The sequence below is a fragment of the Vidua macroura genome, chromosome 3 (assembly GCF_024509145.1).
Source record: "Vidua macroura isolate BioBank_ID:100142 chromosome 3, ASM2450914v1, whole genome shotgun sequence".
NCBI lineage: Eukaryota > Metazoa > Chordata > Aves > Passeriformes > Viduidae > Vidua > Vidua macroura.
The window spans coordinates 8613379-8631806 of record NC_071573.1 but is presented as its reverse complement, the minus strand read 5'-3'; the positions used below and the strand labels follow the sequence as shown (position 1 = coordinate 8631806).

The window sequence follows — 18428 nt, the reverse complement described above, 5'->3', positions numbered from 1 at the left end:
ATAAACAGACATCCTTTTACTTCCAATTAACTGTGTGGGTGTGTAAATATAAGGAAAACTGCCTTTTCAGCTTGAATTTAATGAACAGAAAACAATGGGGGAAAGGAATCATCATTTACAGTTAGAATATGAGACTCTGGCCATCCTTATTCCCTGCCTCTGCAAGCCAGCTGGAATTGTGAAAACAAACCCTTTCCCATTAAATCATAAATACTGCAGGTTTTATTCCTTACTGACTCCTAGGTTCCAAGATTTAGGAAAGGGTAGGATATTAATTTCCAGAGCTAAACTTGATATAACTCACAGTGCTCTAGTTGTCATTTAAACTTCAGGTGTGTTTTTCTTCTAGTGCAGGTACTCCAGAGCTGCCCTGTAATCCTGAATCCTGCTGAATTCACACCCTGGCAATATAGCAATGTCCAAGGGATGCAACTGGTAATTCTGCCTGGCTGTTAAACTGCCTCATGTCATCCTGCTTCCAATGGCTGCTGACAAGGTATGTGTTTTAACTGCTTCCAAGTGCTTTAATCTTAGTATTAGTAGAAAAAGAAGCCATTATTAATGCTTAAAGCCATTGTTATCTTCTCTCTCTGCCAGCTGGTTCTGTATTAATATTAGTGTTTATAAACTGAAGCTTTGTATGTGTGACTCAGGCTTCCCATGTCATTAATTTGAAAACCCTGAGAGCATTTTCTTACACAAAAATTGCACAGGGAAGGGAGAGGGTCTTTTTATTTACCTTCAGATTTCCATCCTTGAGGATTTTCTTGCTGGGTGTTCTCAGGTTTCAGGTGCAATTAGAACACTTAATTGGTTTTGTATGAACACTGGGATCCCTTCATTCCCCAGGAGCAGCAGATTTCATTAAAACCACCACCCAATATCATGAAACACGCAATTAAATTCTTGAGCTGCCAACATAGTGCAAAAATGGTTTATAAAGCCCCAAGTGATAAACATGTTGAGAGAGGAGGCTCTGGGGTGGCATGAGCTGCTCCAACTCCTGCTCTAACAGAGCTCTGGGTGTTTGGTGAGAGGCACAGCACTGCTCAAACCAGATCTAGCCAAGCCTTTAGCCAAGCTGGGGCCAGGACAGCTGCAGCCAGAGCACTTGCATGTCTCCTGTGTGAAGGCAAGGCCCTGTAATTGCTGCTGGACTTGTGTTAATCCATGTCTGTGAAGGTATGGTTAGGAGATGGAAGGATGGACCATGAAAGCTTCAGCTGCATCTTCTGGGCCTCTTGCAAAGGCTGAGCTTATTGCAAAGCTTTTCTTCCCAAGTAGTAGTAGCACTGGGAAGGCAAAAATAAACACTCACATGTCTCAACCCCCAAACTTTGCTGAATAGAAAAAGAGTGCATTATGCCAATTTTTCTTTCAGTTGCTTGGCTTAGTGCAGGGATGGTAGCACAACATGGGGGAAGTTGTGCCTGCCAGGTTGAGATGTGGACTCATATCCAGCCAGCAGGAAAGAGCTGAGGATTTGTCTGGGAGGGGAGAGAAATTTTCCTTTGTTAACTACTTTTGCATCTCACACTGAGAAGAGGATCAAAGTTTAAAATAAGCAGGCCAGCAGAACAGTGCTGGATCTGTGATCCAGCTGTCCAGGTGTATCTTCCCTTAATGTTCTCTTGAAGGATTGAAGCACAATCAGAAATTCACTTGAAATTGTGAAAGTCATAAGTGAGGAGCATTGGTAGGTCAGAAGGAAGAGACACCAAGAACTAAACTTGCAATTTTGGTCTGTTTTTTCCTCCCACTATCTTTGAAAAAAAAAGAGAGAGAGTGCATTGTAGAACCAAAAACTCATCTACCACAACATTCCTTTCCCTTCACAATTAGGAAAAAAAAAGTCCTTCCAGGTACTGAAGAAGAGAATATGTGCAGGGTTCTGTGGTCCCCCTCCATTAGCCCTGGCTGTCTGCTGTCCTTTCCCTCAGCTGCAGTCTGCTGAACTCCTGTCTTCCCGTGGGAGGTGGACCTTGTGGCCTTGCACACAGAAATTGCAGGAAAGTAGGTGTCTGTCATTTAGGTAGTTGCTATTTTATTCACCCTTTGAGGCACTGGAGAGAGGTTGTCTTTTTTAAGTAAGACCAATATTTGGAATAATTTGTGATTTCAATTTTAAACAAGCTTGGTGCGATTATGTAGCAGCAGATGCTGGGAAACATGAAATGTTTTATCTGGCAGTCCTATCTCTCTGTAGGTCTAGCAGGCCAAGAGACAGAGCTTTCCTGGGAAGACTCCTCACCACAGGAACAGCATCCAGCTTTTTCCCTTTTTCCTTTTTTTTCTTTTTTTTTTTTTTTTTTTTTTCCCAGCAGCCATACTATTTTCCTAACTTCAAAACCTGTTCCTTTTCTCCTCATTGTGCAAGTGTGCAGAGAGAGAGCGTGCAGGAAGATGGGCAGAGGCTGGGAGCACTTTCATCCTGCTGAGGCTGTGTGTGTGTGAATCTCCCGAGCATCCCGGGGGAGCCTCTCTGGGAAGCGCTGCAGAGCCGGCTGCGGTGTGTGCTGCCGATAAGGAGGTGAAACAATGGCTGCGATACCAAAAGCCTTCACAGAATTACTTGGTGAGGATGTTGCAGAGTCAAAAGCTTTGTGCCTTCGCTGCACGGAGCAGATGTGCTCACTCCTGAATGCTTAACCCCTTCTCTTCCTTTTAACTGTGTAAGTTCATGCACAGCTTATGAGAGCACCCGAATTTGTGAATGCTGAGGAAATGGCATTTTGTTTCTTGTCACTTGCAAGGGTTTGATTTCCTTTCTTGCAGGGCCACTCTGAGACCTGTAAACCACTGTAGTGCAGCCCAGGCACTGACCCTATGTGAAGATTTAGGGATGCCCAAGCTGTGCCTGGCAGAGGTGGGAAACCTGAGATGTCCTTGCTTGAGATCCTCAAGTGGAGCTAAGGAACCAAATTTCTTATATTATTAATGCCTCATTTTCTCAATATTGCCACAAAGATTTATGTGAAGGGACTTCCAGAGTGCTAATGGAATTACCCACCTAAATCTCCCCCGTGCCAATGGCAGGGAACGCTCCAGTTCTTTGCCCTCATGTTAGTGCTGGGTGAGTAATTGAATTATTTCTTAGCAAGCAAAACAAAAAGTCCTTGATTTTTGTTGGTAGTGTTGAGGCTTTTTCAATACCTGATTTTTTAATACCTTTCCTTAGGCTTGAGTTATAATTTGAAATACAAAATGAAAACATTTTGATAATTTTTCCCATTCCAGTGCCAGCAAGGGTCAGTGGTTTCACTCAGTAAACTCTGGGGTTGTTTTTTTTTTTTTGTTTGTTTTGGTTTGGTTTGGTTTGGGTTTTTTGGTTTTTTTGGTTTTTTTTTTTTTTTTTTTTTATTAACAAAATGCCATCCTGAGCATTCCACTTAACTCTGTTTAGTGTGCCTGCTCCTGTCAGGACTTCAATGTTGCTTCAGATCTGGTGCTGATTTTGCTGAGAAATCCTTTCCCATTGCCTCATGGCTGCCAGTTAATTTCCTAAAATCCCCCTGGATTTATTGTCTGTGCCAGGGCACAGAACTCCACTGGCTGGGCTTGGGGAGGATAAAAAGAGCATCACAATCACTTGTGCAGAGCAGGACCGACTTCCAGTCTGGTGAAAATGACTGAAAGAGTAGGAATAATTCTGGAAATCACTCTGAAACCAAGATGGGAGGATACAGCTGGAGCTGGGCAGCCTCTTGTGTGAAACCACTTCTATGAACCTTGTTCAAGTGTGTGCACAGACACACACCTGGGAATGATGTACTCCTTGTCATGGGCCTGATCCTGTGGAGCTGTCAGTGTTGTCAGGAAAGGTGACCAGGTCAGCTGCTCCATGCACTAGGAGGACAGCTTGTGCCTATAAAGAGAAATACAAGTTCAGGACACTGGAAGTGTGATAGTCTGAAGATTAATGATAGAAAACTATCATGTGTTTGAGGAAAGGAAAGTAAGCAGGAGAAAAGGAGCCTAAATTAGGCTGCAGCTCCCTGGACAGAATACTCAGGTTATAAGTACTCTGGCAGCATTTAGAGCAGGGCTGGCTGTGCTGGTAGCTCTTTGCTGTCCTTGACACTATCTGTGTTTATTCATGCTACTGTGGTGCTGTGCTGACAAAGCCACCCCAAGTGTCTCTGAGGTGGAAGGAGACTGTGCATGGGTTTGGCAGCAGGATTGACTCTTGACTCTGCTGGAGAGTGTGGGGGTTGTGCCCCGTTTGCCACAGCAGTGCTGTGGGACACTAGCATTCCATTGTGAGCATTTCATTACTCAGCTGGTGCCAGGGATGCTGGGTTTAAAGAGCATCTTCTCAAAGGAGCCAAACTTTTCCACACCATCACTGAGTCACCCTGATCTTTGTGATCAAGCTGGCACAAGCACTTGAAAAGCATCACCATCCTCTCCAGCCCCATAGCTGATGAGCAAGGGAAATTGAGGCATGAAGAGGAAAATGTGGGGTGCTGATGTCTCAGCAGGGTGGGAGAGCTGCGAGCAAAGCAGCAAAACGCTTCTCGCTGTCAGTCTTAAGTCACAGCAGATTTCAGCCTTCAAAACCCCCCAGTGATTATTTTAGAGGAGCAAAATAGTCATTGCTGCAAGGAGCCAGCACCTGCAGTGAGCTCCACCTCTCCCTCCCTTTGTTGGGGGGACCAAGGTGTGAGGGGAATTCAGCAGCGCCCACAGTGCATGCCAAACGAGATCAGCACTGGGCACTGTTGGCTGAGCTGCAGTGTATGGGATCACTGGGAATTGCTGCGTTGCTGAGTGCAGTCAATCCACTTACCAGCACAGCACTGCTCCTGAAGGATCCCAGCCAGCTGCTCCTGTCTGCTATGGTGCATGGAAATGAAAAGTGCAATCCAGCCTCTGGTTCCAATGAAAATTCTCTCTAATCTGGAATAGCTCTACCCTGGGAGGTGCCTTTAATATGATAGTAGGCTGCTATGTCAGGATGAATACTTTTTTATTTGTAAAAAAAGAACTTTATTCCTGCCATAAAAAAGTTTAGTGCAGAGAGTTAACTGAGGTAATGTTTTTAGAAGCTGAAAGTATCAAGAACTCAAATAAAAGGCAACAATGATTGCTTTTTTTTTTTTTTCTTTTTTAATTTTTTCTCCTCTTCTAAAGCTCCTGAGAGTTCATTTCCTGGTGTCATTGTCATACCCCTAGATCTGAGTAATTAATTTGTATTTGTGTCAATCCCATGTATGGTTCTGTAAGTATTGCATGCAATTCAGACTAAATTAACAGCTAAACTAAAGCTGGTACTGAGCAAATCAAGCTGCAAATTGTGTGTATAGGCAAGAGTAAAACACTTTGCAAGAGCTCTACTGTGGCATCAGGTGTTCTCTGCTGGATGCAGTGTTATTCTTGGATCATTTATACAAAAAGGCCACTTTGATTTTTGTTTCTATATCAGATGCATTATGAGACCAGTGCTGATATCCTGACTGTGTCAGTTTCCTTGATTTTAAGGGAATTTTCTAGGCCCCTCTGCCTGCTCCTTCCTGGTTGTGCTGATGTCTCTGATGTGAATAAAAATGCTACTGAGCAGGTAACCTAAGTGTCATTCAGCACTATGGCTCTTCATGATAAACTCTAGCTTTTGGCTTAATAACTCAATAGCCTCTGAACTAACACCACTCTTTAGCCAATCAGGACTTTAAACCAGCCTATTTCTGTTAAGAAGCCAGTGGTTTTTGGAAACACCTCTTTGCAAGAGGATACAGGAGTTACTTTATGGTTATGATTGAGTTATGGTTATTTTTAGGGTTAGGATTCATGCAGAGAGAACAAGGAAGGGGCTAAAGCGTGGTGGAGTGGGGCTGTGAGGGATTCCCAAGGGAGGTGTGGGCTGCCAAGGGACCTGGGTTGTCAGAAACTTTGTGGTCAGTGTGCTATAGCTGGGGATGAAGACCCAAAAGGATGCACTGCTTGTCTCTCACTCCTTCATAATCACAGTTGCTTTTGGGGCCAGTTGCATCCCTTTTCTGGAGCATAGTTTCCAGCTCCAAGGGAACCATTAGTCATTTTCCTTAGAATATACTTTGGAATGTATCACCTATTCATTACCGTCCTATTTTAAATGAAATAGGAAATTAATTCTTTTGATATCACAAACTTTAATGATTCCTCTCTCCATGAGAATTCATTAGGCTTTATTTAATCAACTACCCAATGCACACTGTGGTCTTTGCAAATAGAAGCTGCAATTGCGTGACAGGAAAAATTGACTCCATGGACATGAGGAAAAAACCACCCTGGATAGCAGCCTAGTCTGCAAAATCAAAAATCAGATACCCATAGTTTAGGTAAATTGAAGTTGAAAGAAAACCAAATCACTTTGCAGTGCCAGGATGAATGAGAAGCGAATCTGAATATCAAATTGACCTTGCTCCAGGGGAGAATAATTTGGTATGATATATATGCTGTCTCTGAATGTGTTGCTTACAGAAAAACTAAGTGGTTTTCCTGGAAAAAGAAGAAAAGGAGGTGAACATAAAGTCATGAGGAATTAAGGGTCTTAGTCCCAAGTCAACCCTGAGATAATTTTGGAACTAACACACTTTTGAGGGAAAGCAGCACTGCTTTAAGGGAAAGGTGCAAGATTTCTTGGTAGGAATGTTCATTTATGCATAACTTCTACAGCTATTGATGCAAGTTTTAGCACAGCAGCTCGAGGACAGCATTAATGAACACAGGACAAATAGGAATGAGTGTATGAGAAATGGAGAAAAAGCATGCTGTAGAGGGACTGAGGGAGTGGGTACTGAGAAGCATATCCTGGCCTCAGTGAAGGTACTGGAAACTTTGTTATGAATGTCCAAAAAATTAGTGATTTTTTTTTAATAGTGATTCTGTTATAGAGCTCCTGTAGCCAAGCAGCCCTCATGAAATGCTTAAAGTGCCTTGGTGTGTTACTAAACCCACCACCCTGAGAGCAGTAAGAGGAGTGGTTTCATTCCTGAAGCCTCACTGTCAGGTCTCATTAAGGAACTAAGTGTTCTCTTTTCTTCTAATTACCCTGTGCAGACATCTCTGGTGCTGTTCAGCTTCATTTTATGGCCCCTGCAAGTAAAGTGCAGCTCCATAAAAAGCCAGCCCAAGATGTGCAGGGTAAGAAGGCACAGACCTACTGGGTGAGTGCAGAGCATAAATACCAGGACTAAATGACAGGGTGGGTTGGCAGGAGCAAGAGTGGGAAGATTGTTCCTGTTTGTTACCTCTGGGTCTTGGGGGAGTTTTGCCACCAAATTCCATTAAAATGAGAGCTTCAGCCTTTAAAAGCATCATTCAGGGGCTTGTTTTGTTAAATAAGCTAGCAAAGATTGTATATTAGTCTCTGACAAGGCTACATTTGGGTGAAAACCATGCTGAATTATTTATTTTGTCATTAATGTCACACAAACCACAGTAAGGAGAATTATATGGGCTGCAAAAGCAGGCAGCTCTAAGTCAGGTTCAAACAAATAGAATTGTTATTCTTCAATACCAGTGGCGGGCTGCAGCTGCCTAATGCATCCAGGAGAGGATGAGAAGTGAATGGTAAATCAATGGAAAGGTTCACACCTGACTGACAGCCTTTAAATAATGTAAAGGGTCCCATGGCAAACAGCAGTTATACAATACATTAGCATTTAAGACCAGTGAAAAGACATGCAAGGAAATGTTAGGGAAATTTTGGTCTTGTAGCTGCAAAGTTTAAAGAGCTGGAGAGGAGAGTACATGTAAATTGGATGGAAAGCTCAAAGTGTGCTTTTACAATGAGAAAACAAAGAAATTTTAATTTGGCCAGACTGACTTTGGCTGGCATTGGCATTTGGTAAGGCCAGAAAGGGTGTTGTGCTGTGCAGGGCAGAGGACTCCAGGCAATGGTGCTCCCTGGAATAGTTGGGGCAAGGAGGTGGACCCAAGGGCACTTTGGGAGTACAGGCTCAGCCCCTGCTTGTGCCACACATGATGTCTCTAAGCCATGCCAGTTTCCACAACTCTGATGCTCTGCCCACCTCTTGCCAGCTGTGGAAAGACCATTCAAGGCATCCTGGAGGTTTTCAGCTGTGTTCTCTTTTTCACAAAACAGCTTCTGTCTCCCTGAACAAACATCATAAGGAGTAGGATGAACACAGCTGAAGTTGTATCTAGCAGATACAGAGGTCTGCTAGACTGGTTCTGGGAGTCTGTCCAATGTGCATTCCCTGGTTCTGGGAATCCATGCAATGTGCATTATTGCAAATCCTGTCTGGACATGTGTACATGCCAGCTTGCACATATGTGCTCTCTCTCTCTCTGAACTATGAAAGGTCTGAACTTTGCATTCCTGACCCTAGAAATGGGTCATAAAGGGCCCTTTGATTTGTGGCTGTTTGGTGTGCTGAGAAAAGGGAAAGAGGATAAATGTCTGTGATCAGACAGGTGGACATACCTTCATTTTGTGGTTAGTTTATGGCCATAAACTAAGCCACAAGAAGTTTCACTCAACATGAAGGAGAGCATCTTTATGTTGAGGGTGGCAGAGCACTGGGAAAGCTGCCAAGAAAGGTCATGGAGTCTCCCTCTCTGAAGACATCCCAAACTCACCTGGATGTGTTCCTGTGTCACCTGCTCCAGGTGATCCTGACTTGGCAGGAGGTTGGACTGGATGTTCTCCAGAGGTCCCTCCCAAACCTAATGATTCTGTAATTCTGTGTTTTCCTACTACACATTAAGATGGGAGAGAGTGAGGCTTGGCAGGGCTGGTGTTTGATTTGTGATTCAGCGGCAGACTTTTGGTGGGACATTAGGTGTACAGTGATTTACATAAGCTATGCAGCTTTCTGCTTTGTCATCTATAAAATTGGGAGAAGTAGCCTGAAAATTATGTAGTGATGAGAAATGCCTTAGCAGCTCTGTGATGCTGAGGAACAACTGTAATGAGGTAACAAGACTGTGAAACTTTGGTTTATTAAATTATTTCCAATGTTAATGGTTAAAGTTTATGGGAACAGTATCAGAAACACATTTAGGTTTTTAAGAAGCTGAGGCATCATTTATTCTGCAGTGAGAAATGACAGCCACTAGAAAGACAAAAATTAACTTTTTGTGTAACTATAGTGAGGATAAGCCTGTTAATAAATGAAGGTTGAGAGCTAGTTTTAACATGTCTGATAGTCTACAGCAGACTGGGAGGTTTATATGGAAGATTTCATGCAATAAACTATGTATTGTAATGCTTGGATGCAGCCTTTAAACAGGCACAGCCATCAGAAGAAGCTTCTGATGACCAGGAATAGGCTAATGAAATTAATTGCAAACATTTTCTCAGCAATAGAAAAAAATTAAAGTAATCATATTTTTAATTTAATGATGGGAAAAAATCTGCTTTGTTTTGTTTATGAATACTAATTTTAAAAAATCCTAATCTGGTAACACCATTTGCTTCAGTGTCCCCTTTGACCTTCTGATGGAGCTATGAAAAGTCTCTCTTCTCTTCCTGGGATTTCTCCTCTTTTATCTACCACCCACCAGTCTCCTCACTTGATCTCCTTTGCCTGGTTGGCTGCTCTGAAGTTCTCCTTTTGTTGTTGAGTAAGAAACGGCAGAGACTCACCAGAAGCCTGGTTTGCACAGCAGTGGCTTTACTGCAAAAACCTCTCTTTTTATAGACTGTTCCGATACAGACAGACCAGATTGGTCAGTTAATCAATACATTTCACCTAATTGGCTAATCAACAAAAACACCTTTCTTATAAACAATCTTTGAGAAAAACAGGAAAACAGAGAGTAGGAAAACACCACCTGCAGGTTGTTTATAATAACAAGTTATCATCATTTCTCTACAACTCCCTAAAGTCTCACGAGTCGGTCCTGAGAAAACTTATCTGGTTTTCTTACTCTTTGACCAGGCTGTCACATCCACATTCTCCCTTGGTTTTGGTGCGTCCAGGCTTTGGGGTAAGAGTTAAGCACAGCACAGCAGTGGACAGCTGATCCCCTCTCTGACAAAGAGAAGCAGCAGGATCTTTTCTCAGCCACTTGGCTGGAAATTCATAGCTTCCTCTAGCTATGAATTCAATAGAACACTAGCAGTTGCCTTTCTTTGTCTTTACTTGGCTAGGCATTGTTGTTATTTATTCTCCTACTAATTCCTGTGTCACTGCATGTATGTGTGTCATATATCATGTGCGACATATCACTGTTGGTTACTTGGATCTGTTATTTTTCCTCCCTAAACCATGGGCAGTGATACTGAGCAGCATAGGCCCAATATGCAGCCCTCGGGGACCTGTCAGAAATAGTCTCTTGGATGAGGATTTTATCAGTCACCATTTAGTTATTTTGGCTGTGAAATGTAGCACACTGACTTTATTTTGCCCTGTGAACCCACAGGCAGAGCATTTGCATGGCATACAGTTACTCAGGTGAGAAAAGGTGTGATGAAGAAAAACCCTCTCAAAAAATGAGCAGAAAACAGATTCTACCCAATGTTCTCATACATGCCATACTGTTAGGAGTCACCTATTTCAATATTCAGAAAGGGCATCTAACAGGTTGACTGGAAAGCTGAGTGTCTTCAAAATTCTGGAGTGGCTTTATTGCAGTGGGGTAAAAAGATTATTTGTCAAAGACCTTTTTAAAAGTGTAAGGTACATGTATGGGTGTGGTAAGTTCCAGTGACACAGTGTGAGCTGCAGCTGTGGTGGTGTGAAGAGAATGATTACAGTCCAGGTTAAGGCAGTCAGGATAATGTCACTGAAGTCACTCCAGTGGGTTTGTATTTCACAGAATCATAGAATGGCCTGAGTTGGAAGGGACATTAAAGCTCATCGGGTTCCAATCTCCCAAAGGTGGGCAGGGACACCTTCCCTTATACCAGGTTGCTCAGAGCCTCATCCAACCCAGCCTTGAACACTTCCAGGGATTCAGGGGCATCTAACTTCTCTGGGCAACCTGTTGCCAGTGCCTAAGCACTCTCATAGGGAAGAACTCATTCCTAATATCCAATATAAACCTAATTTCTCTCAGTTTGAAGCCATTCCCCCTTGTCCTGTCACTCCAGGCCCTTGTGAATAGTCCTTTTCCATCTTTCTTGTTGGCTCACTTGAGGTACTGAAGGACACAATTAAGTCACCCCCAAGCCTTCTCCAAGCTGAACAACCCCAAATCCCTCAGCCTTTCTTCAATGAGAGCTGCTCCATCCCTCTGATCAGCTTGGAGGCCTCCTCTGGCCTCACATCAACAGTTCCATGTCCTTCCTGTGCTGGACCCAGGCCGGACACAGCACTGCAGGTGAGGTCTCAGCAGAGGAGTAGAATCCCCTCTCTTGACCTGCGCTCCAGTGTGAGTGAAATTAAAATCTGCATTTTAATCTATAAAGAGTAGCTCCTGGAAAAAGTAATAAATTTGAGTGTGCTGCAGTCACAGATCTCCATTTACTGTAGAAATGGAGTTTGGCTGCATTTCACTGGGTAAAGCTACTTCAGGTTTTCACCTTGCTCTAACATTGTTAGTCATCTGAGGAATTACTTGGTGTTTACAGAGCACTTTCCTTTCCTGGCTGATAGAACAGCTTGTTTGCCACAGCAACCCCAGTGGTGACTCTGCTGCTCAGGCACAAGAGATGTTCACATGAATTCTAGAAATTATTGGCGTTTTAAAGCAAAAGGGATCTGATGTAGTAATGAGATGATAAGCCAAGAAAGTAAGGTGTGCTACAAGCTCATTAACCAAGATTCCTGTGCATTTTCAGTAATGCTCTTGTTTCATCTGTTGGTTTTGCTTTCCTATGTCTATGCATGCACTTAGGGGAAAAAAAACCTTGAGAAATAAAAGAATACAGTTGCAGGTTCTGAATGATATTTTTAGCCTAGTGTTTGACAAAGACATTGCTAGCACTGCCAAAAACAACCAAAGGTGAGAGTGGATCCATTTTTCCTTTAAGGGAGGCTGTTCCAGACCTGAAGGCTCCTGGATGCTTGTCTGGGCTCATGCTGCTGTACCACTCGTTTTCCTTATGGGAAGAGTAACATTTTGTGACAAAGCTTCATACAAGCAGCAACAGCCAAATTACAAATTACTGTCATTTCTGATTAGTCTTTTAAAGGAAAATCTCTCAGATCTGACTCCCAGGGGGTGAAATCAGTGTGGGTGTTAAGCAACATGGCTTGGCTATTTGGGTAAAATGGCCTAGTTTTGATTAGGTAGGGAATTGGAGGATAAAAGGGATTTATTTTTCTCAGAACTGGGCAGACAATAGCAATGTAAAAACCTGGATCACATAGCTGAAGCCAATATCTTCCCCTTGAGGCTTTCTTTTGTTTCCTTTGTAGCACATCAATTTAAAAGAGACCTAAACTCCTGTTTCTGAAGGTTGCCGAGTGGGAGGGCAAAAAATAAAAAGGGTGTTTGGAGTTCATGGATGCAGCCTCCTAGGAAACTGTGGAATCAACCTGTCACCCTTGGAGTCATGGCTGATAATTCTTATATGACTCTTGGTCTTTTATCTAAATTATCTGCTGGCACATCTGCAATTTAATGATGCCACATGACACTTGGTACAACACAGTCTCTTTAACATGTTCCCACTCTCCTGGTACTTAGGAAGGCAGCATGGACAGGAGGGAAAAAAAAGCTTTTTTCTACATTTTGCCCTGGATGTGTTAATAATCCTCTCCAGCCTGCTGAGCAGCTCAGGCTGTCAGCCACCTTTGGGCATTGCTGACCAAGAAGATGATGCAGACACTTCCACCCACCTGCAGATATCCTGCCCTCTGTGTATATTTGGAGTCAAAAGGAGAGAACAGATACACAAATGCTTATTTTAACAACTCTCACTTTAAGGAGCTGCTCCTGCTGAGTGGGCATAAGGATATGTGCTACTTCTTGCTCCAAACAGAGCCTGGAGGCCCTGGGTGGGTGACAGGGTGGGTGGACAGAGCCCCTGGTGACACAGGGGATGGTGAACCTGCCCCAGGTAAGGTAGGGGACCAGCAAAGACCTGACCCTGCACCCACAGAGCTGCCCCCAAGCACCAGCTCTGACTCCAGATTCTGTCCCAGATCTTACTGGATTTGCAGTAACTTGTTTTAGCCTTTCACGTTGCTTTTCTGGATCTTAATTTGTTTGCAATACATCTTCTGCCAGGTTGTCTAAAATATACTGAAGGAAACAACACTAATGGCCCCCAGATGTGACAACAGAAGAACAGAAAATAAAACAATTCACTTAAAGGAGAGAAAACGAGGTGGAGGAAGAAGGAGAAGCAAGGAAAGAAGAAAGACTTGGATATTTTGTCAGACATATTTGGTTAGGTTTTTTTTTTCACAGAGCTTTTTGTTTTAATAGTCTTTGGTTAAAAGGAAAAACTGTTTTATTAAGAACACTGCTTCTACTTATATTCTGTAAAATTAATATTTGCACAGAAAAAAAAAGTACAGCTTCTACTTTGCATACTAATTTTGACTGCTTATCTTTGCTCCTTTTAATTTTTTAAATGAAATTATACCTGGATCCCTGTAATCCTAAATTCAACATGAAGAAGGAACCTGAATGCTACTGTAGATCTGCCTGTTGATTTCCAAACCATCTTATACAATTTCCAAAATAGCTTATGCAATATATGACCTGGAGAGAAGGCACATTTTCTTCCAGGAAAGAAAAAGGAAGAAAGGGCAAGCTTTTCTCCCTCCCTGTTACCAGAGAAAAGATGGAATATGGAGGCTCAAAGGCCTGCCACTGGAGCTACAACACTTCAGCCCTGGAGGGGCAGAAAGAAGCAAGGAGAAACACCTCTCCAAGGTTAGGGTGAGAAGAGCCTCCCTCCCATAGGCCTCTGTGGGCACATGTTAATGTTTTACATTTCATTGGTGTACTCAGTTGATGTCACCCCTGTTCAGCTCCCTTTTACCATGTTTGTATTCCCCCAGAATCTTCTCCCGTCTCCTGATACCCATTGGCCACAGTTTGTCAGAGTGTTCTGCCCCTGTTATCCCATTGATTCCCCTAGTTTGCTGTCCCTCCCCTGCACCACTTTTCCCTGTTCCCATTGGTCCTTGACCCTCAAAGCCACCCCTTTTTTCCTGTATTTAACCCTGTGCCCTCCACCCTGCTGCATCTTTGTCCCTAGACCCTCTTGGTGCCAATAAATAAATGGTTTTCAGATCTCCAAACAAAGACCCATCCTTTGCCTCCTTCGTCAGCTCTTTTAAAAAGTGTGCTCTGGGCCCCAAAAGTGCAAGTTTTTCTCTGGGATTTGTTGAAGCACTGTGATTCAATGGAACATTCAAAATCTAAAGGTATCAATAAGAGAAGGTACATAATGAGCAAAATCTAAAAAATCTTATTGTATTTAAGTAACATCCTGGGCTTTGGCGACTTGTTTCACAACGTGTTGAGTGTTGTTGCTTTGGCATGGAATTGCACTTTGCTGTGGGGAATGTTGGTACAACAAGAATGGGATTTGTCTCTCCGCTGGGAAAATTTTGCCACAGCTCATGTCATTATTGTAGAGAATTGTAGGGGTGCCCACTCCAGTCATGTCCTTGCTGTCGCAGGCACCATTCCAGGATATTCCCATCACAGGTTGGACATGGCTCCACGTTTGCCAAGGAGTTTGTTTTGTTGCATTTTTCTAATGGGGCCCTGTGTAAGAGGCACCAGGCAACTACTGCCCATCTCCCAGGGTGAGCATTCCCTCCCTGGGGACATAAGAGCCCTGACCGGGAGGAGCAGTTGGATGTACATTGCTTGTGACACTGTGCTTGAATCAAAACCTTGAGACCAGAAGTATGAAGCAGTTTCTGTCCATGCTTTCCTTAGGAGAGAATTTTTCCCTTATTGAACTGCCCCACACCTTTGCAGACCTGTTCTGGCCAGCAGGCTACTGCTTTCTCATTAACAAGATACATTTTTAAAGAGCTGCGCTACAACGAGCACGAGGAAGCTCTGAAGCCTTAACCAGAGGTCATGAAATTTTGTGTTACATCTATTTTTTTTTTTCAATTACTGTATAGAGAGAAATGCATTAAAACTCAAAGCAACAGTGATAGAATGATCCTGGGTGAACAGGCTGAATCAATGGGTAGGCAGTTCCTGTAAGATTAAAAAAGGTATTAAAATAGTCAAGCTTTGTGCTGCTTTGAAGCTCACAGGCATGACAGTTTTGGTGGTTTTATTACATTTTTTGTGTGTTTGAGTCAAGTAGACAGTGTCAAATTCTGATAAAACAAATTCCAACATCCTAAAGTCAAATTATGATGTAATGCAACATGTACAAATTGTGGGTGGGTTTTTTTTCTTTTCATTCACTCAGGGTATTTTTAAGCTCAGAATTTAACCATGTGTGTCACTGCAATTTAGAAACAAGCTGAGGTAGGTAGGAGTTAAATCAAAATTATTGGAAAAGATGAAGACCACTTATATTTCCAATGATCTGTATATGCTGGACAGCCTGTATGTCCATCTGAAGGCATTTTGCTGTAGTATTCTTCATCTTTTCTGCACTTTGATGAATAAAAAACCAAATTATTTTGATACTCTTTTTCAGGTGAGGAACTGTCTTTCCAGGTAGTGCAATTTCAGCGTAACTGCCAAATGTAATGTTCTATTATTGTCTTGCTTAGGGAAATCTGTTCTTTCCTAAAATAGTTCTGTGATGCGTCGTCTGTAAGTATTTCAAAACAAAAAGCTCATCTTGAAGTGTTTGGCTTCTGCACTGTAGCTTTCTGAGCTCTCACTACAACAGGATCTGAACCCCTTCCAGCAGCATGTTAAACACCATGAAAAACATCTGCCATGTTTTGTTTGCTTTTGCATCCTCCCCTCTGGGGAAAAGGCAAGTGCAGTGACATGGCCGATTTTGGTCAGGTTTCTCTGTATGAGACTGGTTTGGGTTTTTTAAGCAAGATGTATTCTTCTGAACTGCAGTGAGAAAAGGCAGGGTGGAATAAATGCACAGAGCTCTTGGAGTGGCAGGCAGAAATATTTTGAAGTGTGGGTGGGTGGTGCTCGCCTTCCTCACACTAAGCTGGGGGAATGGCTGATCATACTGGGATTTTTTGGTATGGAAGAGAAAAGCAGAGCTGAGAGCAAAGGGCAGGTTTGCTCATTGCTAGATTGCAGGAAGTGGAGTGAGAGCTGGTTGGATTCCAGCCTCGAGTCCGGGACTGTCCCTTGGAACACAGGAGCACCCCTGGCCATGGCAGGGGATGAGTAGAAGAGTCACTTCTGCAAACTGCAGGGTCAGAGCTCTGGGCTTGGATTCAGACTTATTCACAGGTTGTCCAAAGTGAGATGTTTCTGGTTGAGAGATGGCAAACACGAGGCTATTCTGGAACTGCTGGTCATTGTGCTAGACAGACTTCAGCTTTGAGCGAGCCTGGAAATCCAACTCTGACATGCAATCCTTCTGCTGGCTCAGGTCTCAGGAGCTGGACTTCATCTGTATTGCTAACTGTGGTGATCTCATTACAGAATCTGTGTATCTATTACCAGTGCTGCTGTTCCAAAACAGACTCATTTTGAGTCGGAATTTAACAGCATCAGACAGACCAGATGGAGGCACAAACAGTTAAATTTTTCTGAAAATCCAATTTGCCATAGGACAGAGCAGTTTTGATAATTGATATTAAACCACTGTTGGGTATTTGCCTTTGCTCTCCATGAGAGGTGGCCAGGCCTCCAATGACTGGGAATGGGAAGCCTGGGAAGCCCTGGCTGTTCTCACCTCCACCAGCCTGTCTGGCGCAGGAGTCAGTGCTCCAGCCCTCAGAGTGTCAGTCAGCCACTGGCTTTGCTGTCCTGTAAAACAGCATAGTGCACAAACTTATCTGGACTCATTCCTAAATCCAAAGCTGCTTTACAGAATAATCTGGATACAAATTACAAACATCCTTTGTCCTTTTCAAAACCTAACGCACAGCCGCTGGTACTCACTAGTCCTGGAATAAATACTCCAGACTTCAGACCAGCATTTTTTGAACAGTTCTACAAAAAAGGCAGTGTACTACGTAAAACAGCTCTTTAGTTCCTAAAACTGGGAGATCCCAGCTTCTTAAATTCTCTGTACAATATTCAAAGCAAATATTGTCTCTGGATCATAAGTTTTATTAATATCTTGAATTTGCTTTTATTTTTATTTCTCAAAAAGCATGCAATGCCTGGCAAGCTGGGGATGATTGGATAGGAGACTGTATCAGCAACATTTTGAGGAAGAATACAAATGGTTTTGGATAGAGAAAAAAGGAAGAGGCTCCCAAGGGCAGGCAGCCTTCAAAGATAGGGAGAAGAGAGAGGAGTGAATAAAGGGCTATGCAGGCAAAAGCAAAATCTGAAATCCAACTTAGCATAAGATTAGCAAAAATGTCTGCATTTACATCACCTGGAACGATGGTTGGCAGTTGGCAGCCGTCTCCATGGGGAACAGGAAAGGTGCCCTGTCTTCCAGCTCATGGATCAGCTATATGTTTCCAGGGATGATTTATGATTTCTAGCTGAAGGGCAAATGCTGAGCTTTAACTTACTCCTGTAGAGTGACTCCTGCTGCTTCCGAAATGATTTAGTGTCTATTGCGAGCTTCCCAGGCTGCTCTATAAACAATAAATGGTTAAAAACCAGTGAGGAAGGAAATGGCTGGTTAACTAATAATCCTAGTGAAAATTGGCCCTTGATGAAGTGCAGACTCTGAAAATTGGCCCTTGATGAAGTGCAGACTCGGAGCGGCCTGTGATGGGCACCAAGTTTTCTTTCAAACCATGTGCTTTTTATTTCTGCTGGTGTTGGCTACTGCAGAGTCTGATTCTGCAGCAGGGGCTGTTTGTCACCAACTGCTGCATGGAGAGACTCAGCCTTCAAAAGGTGGTGGTTTATGTTGTTTCTTTCTTTTCTTTTTTTAATCTTTACTAGTGGAAAAAGAAGCTAAACTTGCAAAATTAAAACAGTGAGAAGAGAATGATGTGTGAGCATGATTATGCTATGAGAAGCACACTGGCATAATGAAGGGAGGATTGCTCACTATGCTGTGGTCTGTTTTCACATGTTTATGACAATTAGGTACAGAAGTGGGCAGATTGTCACTGATTTTAGGGAAAGCCCCTGAGCAGGCACAAAGGAGCTGAAATGCTGGCAGGATTCATCCTTTGCAGCCCACCTCTGCATTTCCAGCAGGATTAAATTCACCCATTAGCAGCAAATGCACAGTGCAAAATACACGAGCAGTGCCCAGTCATTGTAATTTTTCATGGAAGCAAAGGAGGGAAGGCACTAAATGCCCGAGAGCCTCAAACCCAGTAGGTACAATATCAGAAAGCTTTGTATCAACTTAGCAGCCCTTCTGCATGTGCACAGAGTATGAAGTCTTTCACTCAAATTTAGATTGTCTTTGCTTTGGTTTAGTGGTCCCAGGCAGATCGGTAGTTCTTCATCACAAAACCTCCAGTCTGCAGTCTATT

At 43.0% G+C, this 18428-nt stretch overlaps 1 long non-coding RNA gene across 1 annotated transcript; it reads left to right on the top strand.

Moving 5' to 3' along the window:
• The first annotated feature begins 378 nt into the window (after positions 1-378).
• LOC128805162 (uncharacterized) lies at positions 379-13297 on the top strand. Its single transcript, XR_008436311.1, has 3 exons — positions 379-496; positions 2378-2575; positions 13126-13297. It is a non-coding gene; the product is annotated as an uncharacterized LOC128805162 (long non-coding RNA).
• Positions 13298-18428: the final 5131 nt, after the last annotated feature.